Raw genomic sequence first — 16,308 nt, forward strand, 5'->3', positions numbered from 1 at the left:
TTACTGCCTATTTTTTAAATTTTTAGTGCCTATTTGCCTGCCTATTTTCCAGGTTTTTAGTGCCTGAATATCCGCTCTCTATTGATAATACATGCATGGCAACATAAAGAATGCCCTTCTAAAGCTGTAATTTTTATTTATTTATTTTACTATTGCTACGGGTTAGCATTAATCACTCTTACACAGGAACTTATTTCATTATGAAGTGAGCCGTATTTTTTTATGAATCTCTTACATGAACCCTAAGTGTAATCCGTATTGTAAATAAACACAAAGATAATCTACAATGCGCTCTCCCAGGTCGAATGTCCCGTTGCTTGTATGTGAGTTCATAAGTCATTTGTTGAAGGTCCGTGAAGAACAGAACGGTAACCAGCCACATCCAACACATGTCCGATGAGCGAAATGTCAGGCAACCATGAAGGCCAGAGAGGCAAGGGTTTTTGCTGTTCCTCGAAAAAAGCTTGCACATTCTGGGAGAATGTGGCTGGGCATTGTCTGCTGAAATGCGGCATCCTGAATTGTCTGAAGGAAATAGAACTTCAGCTTTAGGTGGGATGTCACTGCATTTGAAATGAGTCATTTATCAACAATCAGCTTTTACAACGTATTATTCACGACCCACATCATAACCCATTGTTTACACAAATTGGCTACTGCTACACTAGTCAATTGAGAACTGAATAACTGATAGTGTCATATTTGTTATTATTTACAGAGTTACAGAGCTAAAGATATTTTTTATATAAGAAGTTAAGTGGAACAAGTGTATTTATCTGTATATGTAACATTTATTGGGGCCGTTAAAATTCGGTTGGGATAAGTTAAAAGTGCTATATCCAGGTTTCCCTATTTCAAGCATATTTAGACGATACAAACTAAGAATAAATTCTGTAAATCATGAACGTTTACTACGTTAACTAATATCATACCCAAAACAGCAGTTTATCCTTTTAAAAAAATAACTCAATATATTAGGTTTTAATAGTATATCTGAAGTTTACAATAATGTGTTTTCTGAAGAGAATAAAATGAGAGCGAAATTCTATATCAAAACAAACATGAGTTTGTATCTTTCTCTTGGTTTATGATACTTCTTTTGTCTGGCAATTTGAATTTATGTAACCTGAACAACATACACGACAATATGTATAACTGTCAAGAATTTGATGAGGTCCTTAAGCAACCAACATGACCCTTGTGATATGTTGGTTTGCATAATTTCTATTTGTTGCCCACCAATCATATATGCCAATTCAAAACCCAAAAGATAGCCGGTTCTGTATTGAATATCGGACTCATGAGTACCGTACTAAATGTTGTAAATGCACTTTTCAGATTTCCAAACTATGCTATGCAAAAGTATCGGAAGACTTATAGAATGGGTACGTTAGTTCGTCGGTCGACAGGTATTAGATCAAAACTGTTAACAGATAACGAGAAGCGTTATTTTGAAATCTATTCAGCATCCCAAGAATAGGTCTCATCACTTCCGTTATCCTTCTATTCAAAGCGGAAGTGGTAATAAAAACTGTTTCCGGTTTCAAGATTGGTCGCTATAGAACAAAAATTATAATAAATATTGACGCGCGAATGTTTGGAATCGATTTAGCTTTTACGAAAAGGTTCGATTCTTTCCTGTATCTCCTTACTAAGATTGGAAATAGCAGAAAATTATTATTTAATAGGTTTCATCTCACACTATTGCTCCTGGAAGTTTCAATATTGAATTTACATAGTTTGGAAGTTTCTCAACTGTGAAACGAAATTCACTTATTCAACTGTACAATTCACTACTGGAAAACAAAGATAATACTTGAAGAAAAAAATCACAGTAAAAAGGGGAAAAATTTTCGTTTAATTTTTCTAAAGCCGCTTTTTCAACCGGGAAGTCTATCCCAAACAAAGATTTTTTTTTTTTTGCATCACTAGTCTAGGTACTAGGAATGGCTTGGATTGCACAAAGCAAGAGAGTCATTGTTGTTAATCGTCTTTAATTTGCTTACAATGCAATGATTAGCTGACTCTGAGGCCCGAGTTCAATTTGTTGTAGGATAGTTAGATAGATTTTAGTTAAGCATCCCTTATAGAGGCTATATGAGACATGGAGCTACAGCTTAACGTGGAATCCGAAGCACATGCGCTTCCGCTGGGAATCAAACCCGGGTCTCCCACACCAAAGGCACATGCGCTACCCACGAAAGAGCTTAATTCGTCGTAGGAATCCATGCACTTTGGATATCACGTTTAACTGCAAGAAACAATCATGTTAAACTATAAGAAACAATTTTATTTACTATTAATATTTTTTAATGTCAAGAGAAGCCATAATCACAGGCTTGAAGACATCCAAGATATTCGTATAGATGAATACGGAAAAGTATGACTCGATGGTTTGTTATGCAGCAGGATCAGAAGCGCCAATCGTGAGTGTGTCGCTATACTGCAAGATACTGATTTCGGTATTGACAGTTCAGTAGGAGATCGAAGATAGCCCCCTACCAGCCAGTTACGACGTCCGCATAGTGATGGAATGGGAGTAGGACTACCAGTTAGATAAAAAAGAAAGAAAAAAAATCAACACTAATGAAGCTGAGCTACAGATCGTAACTCATTGCTTTCCACATGGAACGAGAGATGTCACAATTGTGTCCGATTTCTCCCGCACTAAAACTACTTGGATGCTCAGGAATTCAAATCGAGGCACATCGACACAAAAGTTGTCTATAATAATTTTCATACAACTGGAAAATGGTTCTAAGAAAATCATCTGCCTGTTATGTCTGTGTGGGGAGACTTCCTACACTTCAAGTGACATTTGATTTTCATTATATAATGCATTTTACGTATTTCGTACCTTTTACTTTATTTATTTACTTTATTATTATTATTATTGTTGTTTTGAGTTTAACGTTCCTCAACTATGTGCCGAGGCTAAGGAGGCGGTGATGAAGAGATGGATGATAATGATGGAATGTAAGTCCAAGATATATATATATCGATCAAGATAATTATAAATGTTAATTCATGTTTAAAAAAAATATTCAAGATCTGATTTTAGTATATTTCCTGTTGTTATTTTTTTCCTACTGTATAGTACGTATAAAGTGTTTCTTTGTTTACTTGTATTTTCTGACGAAGTCACAAACTTACAGCTCCTAAGACGGAAAAAAAAATGACAACAGTGGGAGGAAACGGGACAACACCGTAACCCACGCACACGGTGTATTTACGTAGTTTTATTATATTGAGCTCACGAGTAACTAGTTATTTTTTTCATTTTTCAGTGTCTCTCGTACGCAATGATTCGGGTTTGATTCTCGTTCAAGGTAAACAATTTTTAATCCTTCATTCACTGTCGTGTCCGTAAGACATTTGGAGAATAATTGAATAACGGTCCATGTCACACATCAGTCTACTACAAACCCTCAAGTCGCTCATATCCTTCCATAAAATGTAACGCTACGTGAAGTTTAGCTCTAGGCTATTTTAAGTTTAGTCCTACTTTTTGTGCTGCTAAACTATGCTATTCCTTAAACACGGAAATCATACTAGATCTGTCAATCTGTCAAAAGATATCACAGCAAAACATGGTAAGAATAGAGAAATTATTTATTTATTTTTAATGAATTTCGCTCCCTAAGAATAGATTCCATCTCCGTCTCTATCCCTCTTACCCACTTCCTGTCTCAAATGGGATCCTCACAGTTCAGAAGTCTTTCACAAATGAAACTTGCTTGTTTATGTTTTAAAAGAACGAAGTGGCGGAGAAAGTGAAAAGGAACAATTATACACCCTGAGGTTAAATGTTAAGAAGCAATTTAGTAATCCCGATGTTATATTAAGATATTAATAACTATAAGAATATTTTCAAAGAAATAAAAGTCAATACAAAGAATGGTAAAAGGCAACTAGATTCTTTAAAACCCTTATGCTAACTTTAACACGACTCTTCCCGCCAATGAATTGTATGTATAACGATCTCGAACATTATCAAAATGATTCCATTTTCTGTAATTTTAGAGTAAATCTACTGACTTATTCTTGAATTTAAGCATATAAAACTGTGGCGAAACCAACGAGACCAAATGAATAGACTGGTCTCCCCAAAGGCGAAGTTAAGGATTGGACTTTTTTTTCTTTTAGTTAACTACTTTTTTTTAACGCATCACGATTATACACAGATATTAAAGGAGACGATAAGAAACGAAATGGTGGAATGAAAAAATTGGAGGAAACGGGAAAATCCTTAGAAAACCTAGGCACCAGAGGTTAGCGCTCTACCACTAAGCCACTGCGACTCAAAACATTTTGTAACAATATATAAATTGAGTGATGTGTATCAGGCCAGTAGCTTCTTGTGGCGTGTCTTCTGGCTTCCGAGACTGACTGTCACCGTGTTGTCAATATCAGAACTTTTGCCTTCACCAGAAACTAAAGTTACGGCTAGAAGCGGAAACCATTTCATTACACTGGAGCACAATTCACGAAAACAACAATATATTATCACTTGTTCACCGCATTAAAAAAAAAAAGTCTTGATGTGATGTAAAAATAGTTCTTTTAAATCTTTGCGAAAAGGTTAATACGGATACAAAAATAAAGGAAAACTAATTGACCAACGTGCTTCTTAATCGTATGTTTACGATAGGATTTAACGTGACAAAAATTAAGCTTAGGGTTAGCAAAAGTTCTCTTTTTTCTCCTACGTCGAAGTTCTCCTTTTTCTCCTATGTCAAAGAAAACAAACATGGTTTGAATTCCTTTAGTTGCTCAATTTCTTTCGAATAAATTTATTAATTATTGCCTCTCAATGATTTTTGTTCGATTTCTAATTCTTTTTCAGTCAATAAAAACAATATCATGCAATGATAATTCGTGATCTTTTATTTATTACATATAAATCTACCGTGAAATTTAATTTTGCATATTCCATACCTTACATTTTTTAATTTTTTTCTTTATAAAAATTGTATTAATGCAGCCTCTCACATTTTTATCTTGCGTGTGGAAGAAAGCATGGACACCATATATCCTGAGATATGCCTGTATTTAATATTAGAAGCTAGTAATTAGCCTATCATAGGCAAAAATTAATGACATTTTTAAAATTGTATCTTTTTAAAAAAAATACTTTTTAAAAAATAATTAATTTAGCTGCTTAAATAGAAAAACGTGAGATTTAGGAAATAATTCAAAATCGAATAATTTAAATAACAAATGTTTTAACTAAAATTATGGGAAGCTTAACTTTAAGTTATTCTTGTTATTGAGTCCCTTCCCGGAACAAAATTCTGATCGTGCGGGACAAGTTTAACATTTCAAAGTCGAATTATAGTATGACAACTACTTTCAACTGATCCTCTCGTTAAAGAATTCGTCAGCACAGAGTATGATTTCTGTTGGAGGGATATGGTCTCCTTATCGACAATAAACACTATCAATACAGTTTGTTTACTTTTCTTTCGAATTACATTTTGAATCAAACTGACTACAAAATGTAGCAATGTAATCTATTGGCTCTCCTTGCAGCTCACATGCCGCCAGGTGTCCGCAGCCAGTTCAAGTTTCTGACTCAAGCTAACCGTTAAACAACTTACTAGCCGAAACATGCACATGCTGCATGCGTTTATATCAAAATCAAACTTCTTACATAATCAAATATAAACAAATTACAATTGTTTACCTTACTGTTCTTCACAGATTTATCCGTGTCGATATCCACACGGTTTTCCCTTTACGCGAGGTCCATGTGCGTTTCACACAAAAACACGAAACACAAACACTTTATTTTCCAGCGACACAACACATCACACACACCACGACTCGCGCGACCACTACTGATATTTCTGCCTCACCTCACCTCACCTTCGCATACGCTCGCGTCAACTTAACGGAACTCAACAATGCAGCCACTTGCCGCCAGATGGCGCATGTGTTGCAGACAGTAGAGCATCGGAATCCGCAGCGCAATATATTCAATTCAACCATTCGTATGAAAGCACAACAATGAATACGTGTTTCGAAGGAGCTATCAAAACCTAAATATGTTAGGATAAAAACAATATATACACACACATCGATTTCAGGTTCTACTTGAAAGTACTGATTAACTTATGTCAGTGGTCCCTCAACCAAGCAAAGTAAGGAACATCCCCTTTCCAATATTTTGGGGGTAAAGTAGCTGTTTACTGCAAAGATAATGATAATAATGATAGAGGTAATGGTTAATAATAGTAATGCTTGAGAATTTGATGAAATACTTTGCAATTAAAAAAAAAAGAAAACGTCAAATATAAGTGGAAATAGGCCTATACAAAAATAAACATTATTTTTAATCTTATGGTTTATTATTCATTTTATCTTGAATTACACGCTATGATAGCCTATATTTGGAGACACCAAAATATTTTAAGTGCTTAGGACCTCTGAGGGTCTTAATAAGGTCCTGATTTTAAGAATAGGGTTATCATATGAGAGACTTTAAAAAAGAGAGTATTCTTACAATTCACAAAAATATAAGGCAAATCTGATAATGGCAGAGGGTGAAATGTAATTTATAGGACTGAATTTTACAATACCGATTATGAAAATATTAATAGAGTGTCAGATAAAAATCTATTTATAATATCAATTAAAACTTATGTATATTTCTTCTTCTGGTATTTCAATAATAATAATAATAATAATAATAATAATAATAATAATAATAATAATAAGCTTTTAAAAACTAAACTAAATATTTGTGCTCTGTATTATTATTCTCAAATTTTAATTCTTAAACTTACACTAAAATCACAGATTTTTACTTATTTATTTTACATGCTTGACTTTACCTCACAATCGCTCAAGTTGGTCCTGATTCAAGCGTGTAGTGGATCAACTATGCCCTCAAACCATGAAACCTTAATTTAACTCATTTCTGGAAGTCATAGAATGATGGAAACTTTCACAAAATATGAGTCGGGTAACAATACAATACGCCACTGTTACTTTTATACTGTAATACTGCCTCTACTAGCTATATATCCTACTCGTTATGCAACCAGAAATGTTGAGATGTTGCTATATGCAGTATAACATTCAGGATCTCTTCGTAAATTGCGTTTCAGATTTTAAAATTATAATAAGCGTCAAGAATTAATTAAATGTGAAAACATCTTAAAACAAGCCTAAGGGAACCTAACTTACAAATTTCCGGAGTGCAAATCTGTTGAACACATCCTCTGTTATCGAGCTGAACATATCCCTAACCTGGTCACTAAATATAACGGTCTTTAGTTTGTAGATCATGGGTTACTAGTCTGCAGAATTTTGTTCAGAGATTCGGCCAGTAGTTACCGAGTAAAAAAGAAAAAAGAAAAGGCATTTTTCTTTTTATCATAAACTAAAGCGTCTCGTAAGAAAACAGTTATTGTCATTTCCCAACAACATATTTTATTGCACATACGCCTTTTTAACAAAAAAAAAAAAAATCAATAATGCAGAAGAAATGATTTTCGATATAAGTGTTATTGGATATAAAAGTAGTATCTATCAATAGGTGTAACTACATATACGAAAAACAAATTATATAAAACATTACCTACAGCAGTAAACAATAGAAACAAATCGTAAATTTAAGAAACTACTAACCAGGGATGTAATGGAGGGTATACGCGAGTATACGGCGTATACCCACCTCTAATTTTTGGAAACTATCGTATAGCCACCTCAAATTTAGGAAGTACGCGGGTTTACGCTACATTCGATCAATAGTATACTCATTTCATTGGAACAAACAACAACTGCTTTTCAGGTACTTTATTTCAAATCAAAAAATCTCACTAAACAGCTTGTCGTCAGGCTGTTACCGCGAATGATGTCTAAATTCTTTTAAAATTTTTGCGTTTTCGGGGCGTGGGAACCAAATTTTCAGAGAATCTCTTCTATAATGGAAAACAGCGCTCTAAACGTGCAATGATTTTTCCTAAGATGTCACATGCGTTGTCCTTACCTTCCATATTTCAAATTCAATTCAAAGTCTGTCGATTGGATACAATTTGAGCAAGCCAATATGGGATGGAACCAGTTTCTTTCTAATCGCGAAAGGAGGTTCCGAAAAAATGTGGTCTTTACTATAAGAGTTAAGAGGAAATTAAGTGAATATATTTTCACCAAGAAAACGTTGGCCTCCACAAAAATAACAAAACATATGACCTATCGTTTGTCTATTTCGAAGCATTCACCGTCGTTCCCAATACCACCAAATACAACAGCGAACCCCGGATTAGTACTGCTCATTTGTAGCTGCAATTGACATCAAAGAAAGTAGCAATTGATTTACAAAAAATACTCACAAGTAAACCTTACGTTTGGGTGAATCGATTTGCTGACTGAAACGCATATGAGAAAGTAGTACTAAATGTGGTCAGTATTTCAGTGAAGTTGTAGGTGCGAAGCTCCAGGGGTTTAGGAGATATAGCTACCAGAACATCACATGGAAGTACAGAATAGTCTTCATACAGTTGGAGGTAAAAGCTCTGTAAGACCTCTTGTAACGACAAAAGGTGAATAACAAATATATGGGTACATATTAGGACTAGGGGGAAATCATATAGTAAGGGTATACCTGACGGCGGCCATCTGGAAATCCGCCATTTTGAATTAAGGCTAAGTTTTTAAAATAGGGATAGGGTCATGTGATACATGATTTAAGGAGCAATTTTAATCAGAAGAACAATGGTGACGTTAATTTTGATCTACGCGCAATTGGTAAAAAGTTACAGGGAAATTAAATTTTGTTGCAGCATATGTATTAGTCCTTTACCCCACCTTGTAAATTTTGTGTTAATGATAATAATTAAATAAAAAGCAGGTGGATAAATATTAGGTCTATGGTAGGAGTTGCCTTGATGGCGGCCATGTTCAAATCCGCCAATTTGAATGAGACAAAAGTTTTAAACAAAACGCATAACAGTTACACCTTATTAATAGCAAATTTTACCATAACTCCAACGGTATAACCATTTTTGCTTTATCATTAACCAGTACAAAATTAAATGGATCGCTCCTTACGACTACTGCTTTGACGGAATTGTTAACGACAAATGTGTCAAGTGTAACTCGATTGCCTTTGTCAGGTGTGCTCACTGTGAGCAGAGCATTTGTGCAAGTCATGCACTCTTTTCTGAACTGCATATTGATAGTACGTACTAATTGAGGACTTTTCTGGAAGAAAGACCCAAGTTCAATTATGACTCAATTCCACTTTGGTCATTTTTCCTTAAATTAGCAACTTGTTTATGCGATAACAAATGCTGGTTAATGATAAAGCAAAAATGGTTATACCGTTAGAGTTATGGTAAAATTTGCTATTAATAAGGTGTCAATGTTATGCGTTTTGTTTAAAACTTTTGTCTCATTCAAAATGGCGGATTTGAACATGGCTGCCATCAAGGCAACTCTTACCATAGACTTAATAGTTATCCACCTGCTTTTTATTTAATTATTATCATTAACACAAAATTTACAAGGTCGGGAAAAGGACTAATACATATGCTGCAACAATATTTAATTTCCCTGTAACTTTTTACCAACTGCGCGTAAATCAAAATTAACATCACCATTGTTCTTCTGATGAAATTTGCGCCTTAAATCATGTATCACATGACCCTATTCCTATTTTAAAAACTTAAACTTAATTCAAAATGTCGGATTTCAAGATGGCCGCCGTCTGATATATCCTTACTATATGACTTCCCCCTAGTCCTAATATGTACCCGTATATTTGTTAAGTAGGGATATCGAAGTTTGTCCACATACTTTCGCAGCATGGTTCCTTTATTTAATCAATAGGGAACGATACAATGTATAGCAGATGGTCTTATGTAGCTGTCTCGTAATTTTATCATTGTGTCAATTAAAAAAAGAACAAGCTGTCACTTTAATGTGACATATGGATGTTGCACAATACTTTAACTGTTGGAAGGCAGAGAGACACGTCAAATAAATTTTAGAAACATGAGAAACATGAAAGAAAAGGATACAATTTGAAATTGAGAAGCTTCTTGTAACTGTCTCGTAATTTGAACCTTGTGTCATTAAAAGAAAGAAGAAAACTGTCAATTTAATGTAACATATGGATGTTTGAAAATAGTCTAACCATGGGAGGTGAGAAAGAGATCTGAAATGACTTTTAGAAAGATTGGAAACATGAAAGAAAAGGATAGAATTTGAAATTGACAAGCTTTTTGTAACACTGTTACAATTTGAACCTTTTGTCATTAAAAGAAAGAATATATTGTCACTGAAACGTGACATATGGGTGTCTGAGAAAGTTTAACTGTTGGAAGCCAGAAAATAGTGTAACAGCAGGACGTGAGAAAGTCATGTAAGCTAAGAATGGCGTAGGAGGGAGAGAACACTTTGATGGGTGAAGAGTAACGAAAGGAACATACACACCTGCTTGTATGTGTGTGTTCCAGGTTTTTTGCAGGTGGGAGCGAAGTGTACTGTCCTGGGGGAGTAAAAGACACTGCTTAATTGGGGACTGTAACTTCCACCCTATGGAGAGACAACAGACATTATACTGAAGGAGAGAGAATGTAAGAAAGAGATAGTTACGTGTTACATTGCCACATACTGAGAGACGGGGCATACAATTGCATAGGGGGAAGTGTAGTGTCCTTTTGAGCAAAGGACCAGTTTAAATTAACGTGGGAATAGTTAAGGAATTTGGCGTGTAGAGTGAATTTTGTGTGGATGAGAAAATGTCATGTTGGTTGCGACTCACCTGTATGTCTAACTCTTTTTAGAAAAGAAAGAAAGAAAGAATTGAAATAGTTGAAAAAGATCTTTTGAGTTGTCAGGATGTAGAAAGTTATTTGAGAAAATGTATGTGACATTTATTGTTGACGGTTGAGACCCCCTGTAATTTCGAGTTGAACGTAACTCTTTTTAGAAAAAAAAGATTTTTGCGACTTGTTAGACAGAAAAATGTTTTTACGCCGATAGAATGAAAAAAGAAAGAAAGAAAAAGCCCTTTTTCTGGAAAAGATTTTTGTTAACTTTAAAGAATAGCTATTGTACTTGTTTTTGTGAAAAACGGAAGGGTGTGTGTGAACGCTGGAACCACCCAGGTTAACGAATATATATAACGAAGTTTGAAATGAGAGCAGATTATATAGTGTGCTTTTGGCGTTGTGGAAACTTGCCTTGTGTATTTTTTCTGTGAGTGTGTTGTTTGGAGAATAATTTTGGAATTACGTGAAGGGAAAAGGTAAGTTAAAATTTACCATTTATATAAATAAATAAATATTGAACTTTGATTTTAAATGTATTTACATGAATTAAAATGACTTGTGTTTGCTTTTATTTATTGGACAAATGTCAGATAGAACCGTTGTTATGAGATTTTTTACGGCAAATTTAAGATTGAAATACGCAAACCGGAAATGCTGTGTATTTCCTCAATGGTTTTCATGAAGGTTTACCTACAATTTAAAACAGCAAGAAACCCAACGTGAACAGATTGTTTACCTAGCATAAGACAGCGAGAGAGGGAGGAAATACTGGAAGCATGCATAAGCGCTGAGTGCAGGCTATGGATCGGAGCGGAGGTTGGCGGGAGGGAGGAAGGAAAGAGTGCGAACGATAGATGCGGAAAAAGAATGTATTTTTGTATTGGTGTGTGTGTGTGTGTGTGTGTGTGTGTATGCGTTCGGTGCGTGAGAGGAGAAGAGAGGCGCGGGGCAGTTTTTGCTTCTAGTTTGGCGGAAAGAGCAATAGAGACGTGAGGGGAGTTTAAGGACAAGAGTGGATGCGAGAGAGAGAGAGAGAGAGAGAAAGAGAATGTGTGGAAGGATGGATAAATGCGTTGGGTGCGTGAGAGGAGAAGAGAGGGGTGGGGGACAATATGCTTGTAGTTTGACGCAAACAGCAAGAGAGGGAAAGAGACAGAGAAAGAATACGAGAAGCACACACATACATGTATTGGTGTGCGTGAGAGGGGTAAGGTTAACCTGAATGATGCTTGAGGCCTTTTTTTTATTGTTAGCTGAATGGAATGGAATTTACAAGGAAAAAAGGAACGGTGAAATCTTGTTTTTTGAACACAGAAACTGCAAAAGTTCTCGTAAGCCATGAGAAAACGAATACCAAATGAACGAAAACGAATAATTTATTTGTTGATATCAGTGGCGTATATGCACGCGTTTATTGAAATTTTAAGTGACTATTTTTTTTCTTTAAAAATATGTATGGGAAAGTGTATACTGTATGGGAAACCACATGGGAAGTATAGAAATGTTAAAATGTTGATACTTACCTAACACAAATTGTCTTTTCTGATGTTTGAAGCACATACGAAGCACTAATATATGGCGGGAAAAAAAAAGACGGGAAACGACAAAACGATTTTGTCGGTAAACGTATGAGGAAATGCCGGTTGTAGAAATAAAACGAGACCGATACGATTTGATGTTAACTGCACAAAAGCATGTATGGTACTGACACGTGTTGCTATATAAGTGTCGTTGATGCAAAAAGACTAAGATTTTTCCGTATAATAACTTTAAATGGTCATATCTCGTAAACTATTTATCGTAGGTGAAAATGGACTACAGAAATCGATTTGTCAGGTCAAAATCTATATAGAAAGACACCCTACATGATACATTTGAACAATTTTAATTTTTTCGATTTTATACAGTGTGTTCCAAAAGTATAGTTTTTTTTATTTTTTTGGGTTTTTACGCCAAACTATTGGTCGTAGAAAGAAAAGAAAGGTATTTTCTTAATTGTTAGGACCTAACGAACACTACTATACAGATTAGAACAATGTAACTTGAAAATAATTTTAAATGGGCATAGCTCCTAAACGGTTGATCGTAGGACAAAATGGACAACAGAAATCGATTTGTCAGGTCAAAATCTATATAGAAAGACACCCTACATGATAAACTTGAACAATTTTAATTTTTTCGATTTTATACAGTGTGTTTCAAAAGTATAGTTTTTTTATTTTTTTGGGTTTTTACGCCAAACTATTGGTCGTAGAAAGAAAAGAAAAGTATTTTCTTAATTGTTAGGACCTAAGGAACACTACTATACAGATTAGAACATTGTAACTTTAAAATAATTTTAAATGGGTGTAACTCCTAAACTATTCATCGTAGGTGAAAATGGACAACAGAAATCGATTTGTCAGGTCAAAATCTATATAGAAAGACACCCTACATGATAAACTTGAACACTTTTTATTTTTTGGAATTTATATATAGGGTGTTTAAAAAGTATAGTTTTTTTTATTTTTTCGCTTTTTACGGCCAAGTATTGGTCGTAGAAAGAAAAGAAAGGTATTTTCTTAATCGTTAGGACATAACGAACATTACTATACAGATTAGAACATTGTAAATTAAAAATAAAAATTTAATAAATTTGCATAAACAATATGGCGTCGATTTTTTTGAAACTTTGGAAATATGTTTATTAAAAATATATTTTTATATAAATAGATAAAATAAATGATATTAGTAAAATAAATACCATTTTTACAAGTTTTTTACCGCAACCGGTGCGCGCCGCGCGTTTTTTACCGCGACCGGTACGCGCCGCGCGGTATTTGCGCCCGGAAAAAGGTTTTCGCGACGCGGGCTGCGTAAAATATTGCCGCCCGGAAAGTGCTCGGGGTATTGCCGGTTATAAAAACAAACAACACTCGGTAACTTGCTATGGCACATGTACACAAACGCACAGTCTTATACACACTAATGTGAATGTTATGGTACAGGTGGCGTTGTTTGAAGAAACAAATATGGCGGATGAATTTTAATGTGTTTTCTTTGCATTAATCTAGTACACATTATTTTTAAAACACTAATAATTAAAAATTTAAACAAGTTAACACGAACTTAACCGAAGTTTCCCGAACATTGCCGAACATAAACCTAAGAGTTTATTTAGAATTTTGTACATATTGGTTAATGTACCACACAAATGATTCCGAACTTAACCGAAGTTTCCCGAACATTGCCGAACATAATCCTATGAGTTTATTTACAATTTGTGTACATGATTACACAAACATTAACAAACTTAATCGAACATAAACATAAAAAAATGTATTATGATTTACCGTACACGTTTTGTATACGTATACTTTGCATTAAATATAATTTAATTACCGTCCAAAATAATAATTATAATATTAACATGAAATATAACACTAATACCTGTATAGAATGTAACACCGTTTATAATCTCGTACCCAAACGCATTTCGTTTTGTAGTCTCGTACCCAAACGCATTTCGTTTTGTAGTCTTGTACCCAAAAACATTTGGTTTTGTAATCTCGTACACAGGTGGTTTAACATATTTTAAATTTAGTAACAGTAACAATATTACACAATATGATGTAATTTGTACCTTATGTTACTGGGTTTAAAAATTCCTTTGTTAGTAATGCTAGGAATTTCTTTTGTTTGCTTTGCTGCAGGTGTTTAAACCGGTTTAAACTGGTTTTATTGTTTTTTTTTGTTAGGCAATGTGTATATATACCCCCGTTGCTAAGGAAATATTATCATATGTATGCTGGTAACCGTACCTTCAACACAACATTTACTTAGTGAATAAATTCATAGAAACATAATAAAAGAAATATTAAAATATTATATTTAGAAAAGAGTATTAATATTAACTGTATTGTTGCAGTTGTTGAAATTCAAAACAATATAAGAAGAAAAAAAAAGAAGAAGAAAGGAAGGAAGGAAGGAAGAAATCCTGATTTTTATCAAGTTTAGAATACATACCAGATTTACTTAGAAGATCATCGTAAGTATATTTATATATTATACATATTTGAATGATAATGTTTTTATACTTTGATTAAATATTCGTATATAAAGTATTATTTTTAAATTGTACTGTTAAATATTTACAATAATACCCCGTTTTTAAAACATACGAAATTTGTTTTACCATTGTGCAAAACGTGATTTTTAATAGCTTCACACTTTATTTTATGAACAAAGTTCTTGCAGAATTTAAATACGATTACATTGTATTTTAACAGCAAAGTTCTTGCAGAATTTTAAAAATGATCACACTCCATTTTAACAACGAAGTTCTTGCAGAATTTTAATGATGATCACACTCTATGAGTGTTCTATTAACAGAAAAAATAAGTAGAGCTTCTTAGAAGGAAACTAAATAATATTGTTAACTGAATAACACTATATTTTTATATATTGTTGTATTTATTTTAATGTAAACTAATTTTTGTTTTTATATTTTACAGATGGAATTTCTCGGTGCATCATACGTAAACGAGTTTAACGAAATCGATGAAATTTACCTGTCTGCTGTTATAGAAGGCCTGAACACGAAGGAGCGCGTGTTGGAGACCTGGTGGCGTATTATGGATAAACAACGCCAAGGATTTCGTGGCAGTGAAAGGTATGATACCTTGCTATCAGCTCTTTTTAATTTTTATCATGATAATCAAGCACTTATATTGCAATATGCAATGTCTAGTGCAGACATTGTTGACTTATTTGTACACGGATTTTTCCGTGAGCAAATCATGTACCAGTGGGCACATGATAAATTCATTCATTTTAATTATTTTAATTGCTCACAAGGTGATAGGATGAATGCAGCAGAGGTAGCCGAATTTTGTAATTATGGATCGCGTTTTATTTTGGTTCATAATAATGTGTCGCCATCTGTTGAAAATTCCGTAACCTCGGTCCACCAAGAAAGTCAACCCTTGGAAAACATACTTCAAGAAGAAGATTTTAATTTAATTGATGGAATTATTAATGAACAAATACAAAATGAAGCAGCAGATGGTACACAAACAAATCAAAATTCCGCAGTTTTAGTAAATCCCGATGAGTTTGGAACATCTGATTATGTGGAGGCTTTATTAAACGAGTTATGTGAAAACGGACAAAATCCTGTGGATGTTGTAAATAATGAAGTACAGGTATCAAGTGTACAATGTTCACGGGATACTCGTGGTTACGGAATGGGGTCTCCACAACCTAGTACTTCCGGTTACGTTCCTCCAAGTGAACGTAGCGGACATACAGATGTTCAGAAATACAGGGGAAGGTAATTTCGAAGTAGTACGTGAAAGCAGAAAAAGTTTCACTAAGTTTAACTTGGTGGGACATGAAATTGCGGTAAGGCCAATGGGAAATGAAGAAATTAGAAATCCTGCGGCCTATATTGAAAACCTAATGAACTTTGCATTGGATAATGTACTAAACAATGCGAGACCTAACGATTTTGTTGGAATGTACATTGATTCCTCTAATAGTAAGG

At 34.1% G+C, this 16,308-nt stretch overlaps 1 protein-coding gene across 2 annotated transcripts in view; it reads right to left on the bottom strand.

Moving 5' to 3' along the window:
* The window catches only part of PDZ-GEF (PDZ domain-containing guanine nucleotide exchange factor), an 835,430-nt gene extending 829,568 nt beyond the window's left edge, over nucleotides 1-5,862 (bottom strand). For both annotated transcript variants that reach the window (XM_081771896.1, XM_081771905.1), the window contains exon 1: nucleotides 5,687-5,862. The gene's annotated coding sequence lies outside the window, so the exon portion shown is untranslated. The remainder of the gene's footprint in view (nucleotides 1-5,686) is intronic.
* Nucleotides 5,863-16,308: the final 10,446 nt, after the last annotated feature.

The sequence above is a fragment of the Thermobia domestica genome, chromosome 1, assembly GCF_964235325.1.
Source record: "Thermobia domestica chromosome 1, izTheDome1.hap1.1, whole genome shotgun sequence".
NCBI lineage: Eukaryota > Metazoa > Arthropoda > Insecta > Zygentoma > Lepismatidae > Thermobia > Thermobia domestica.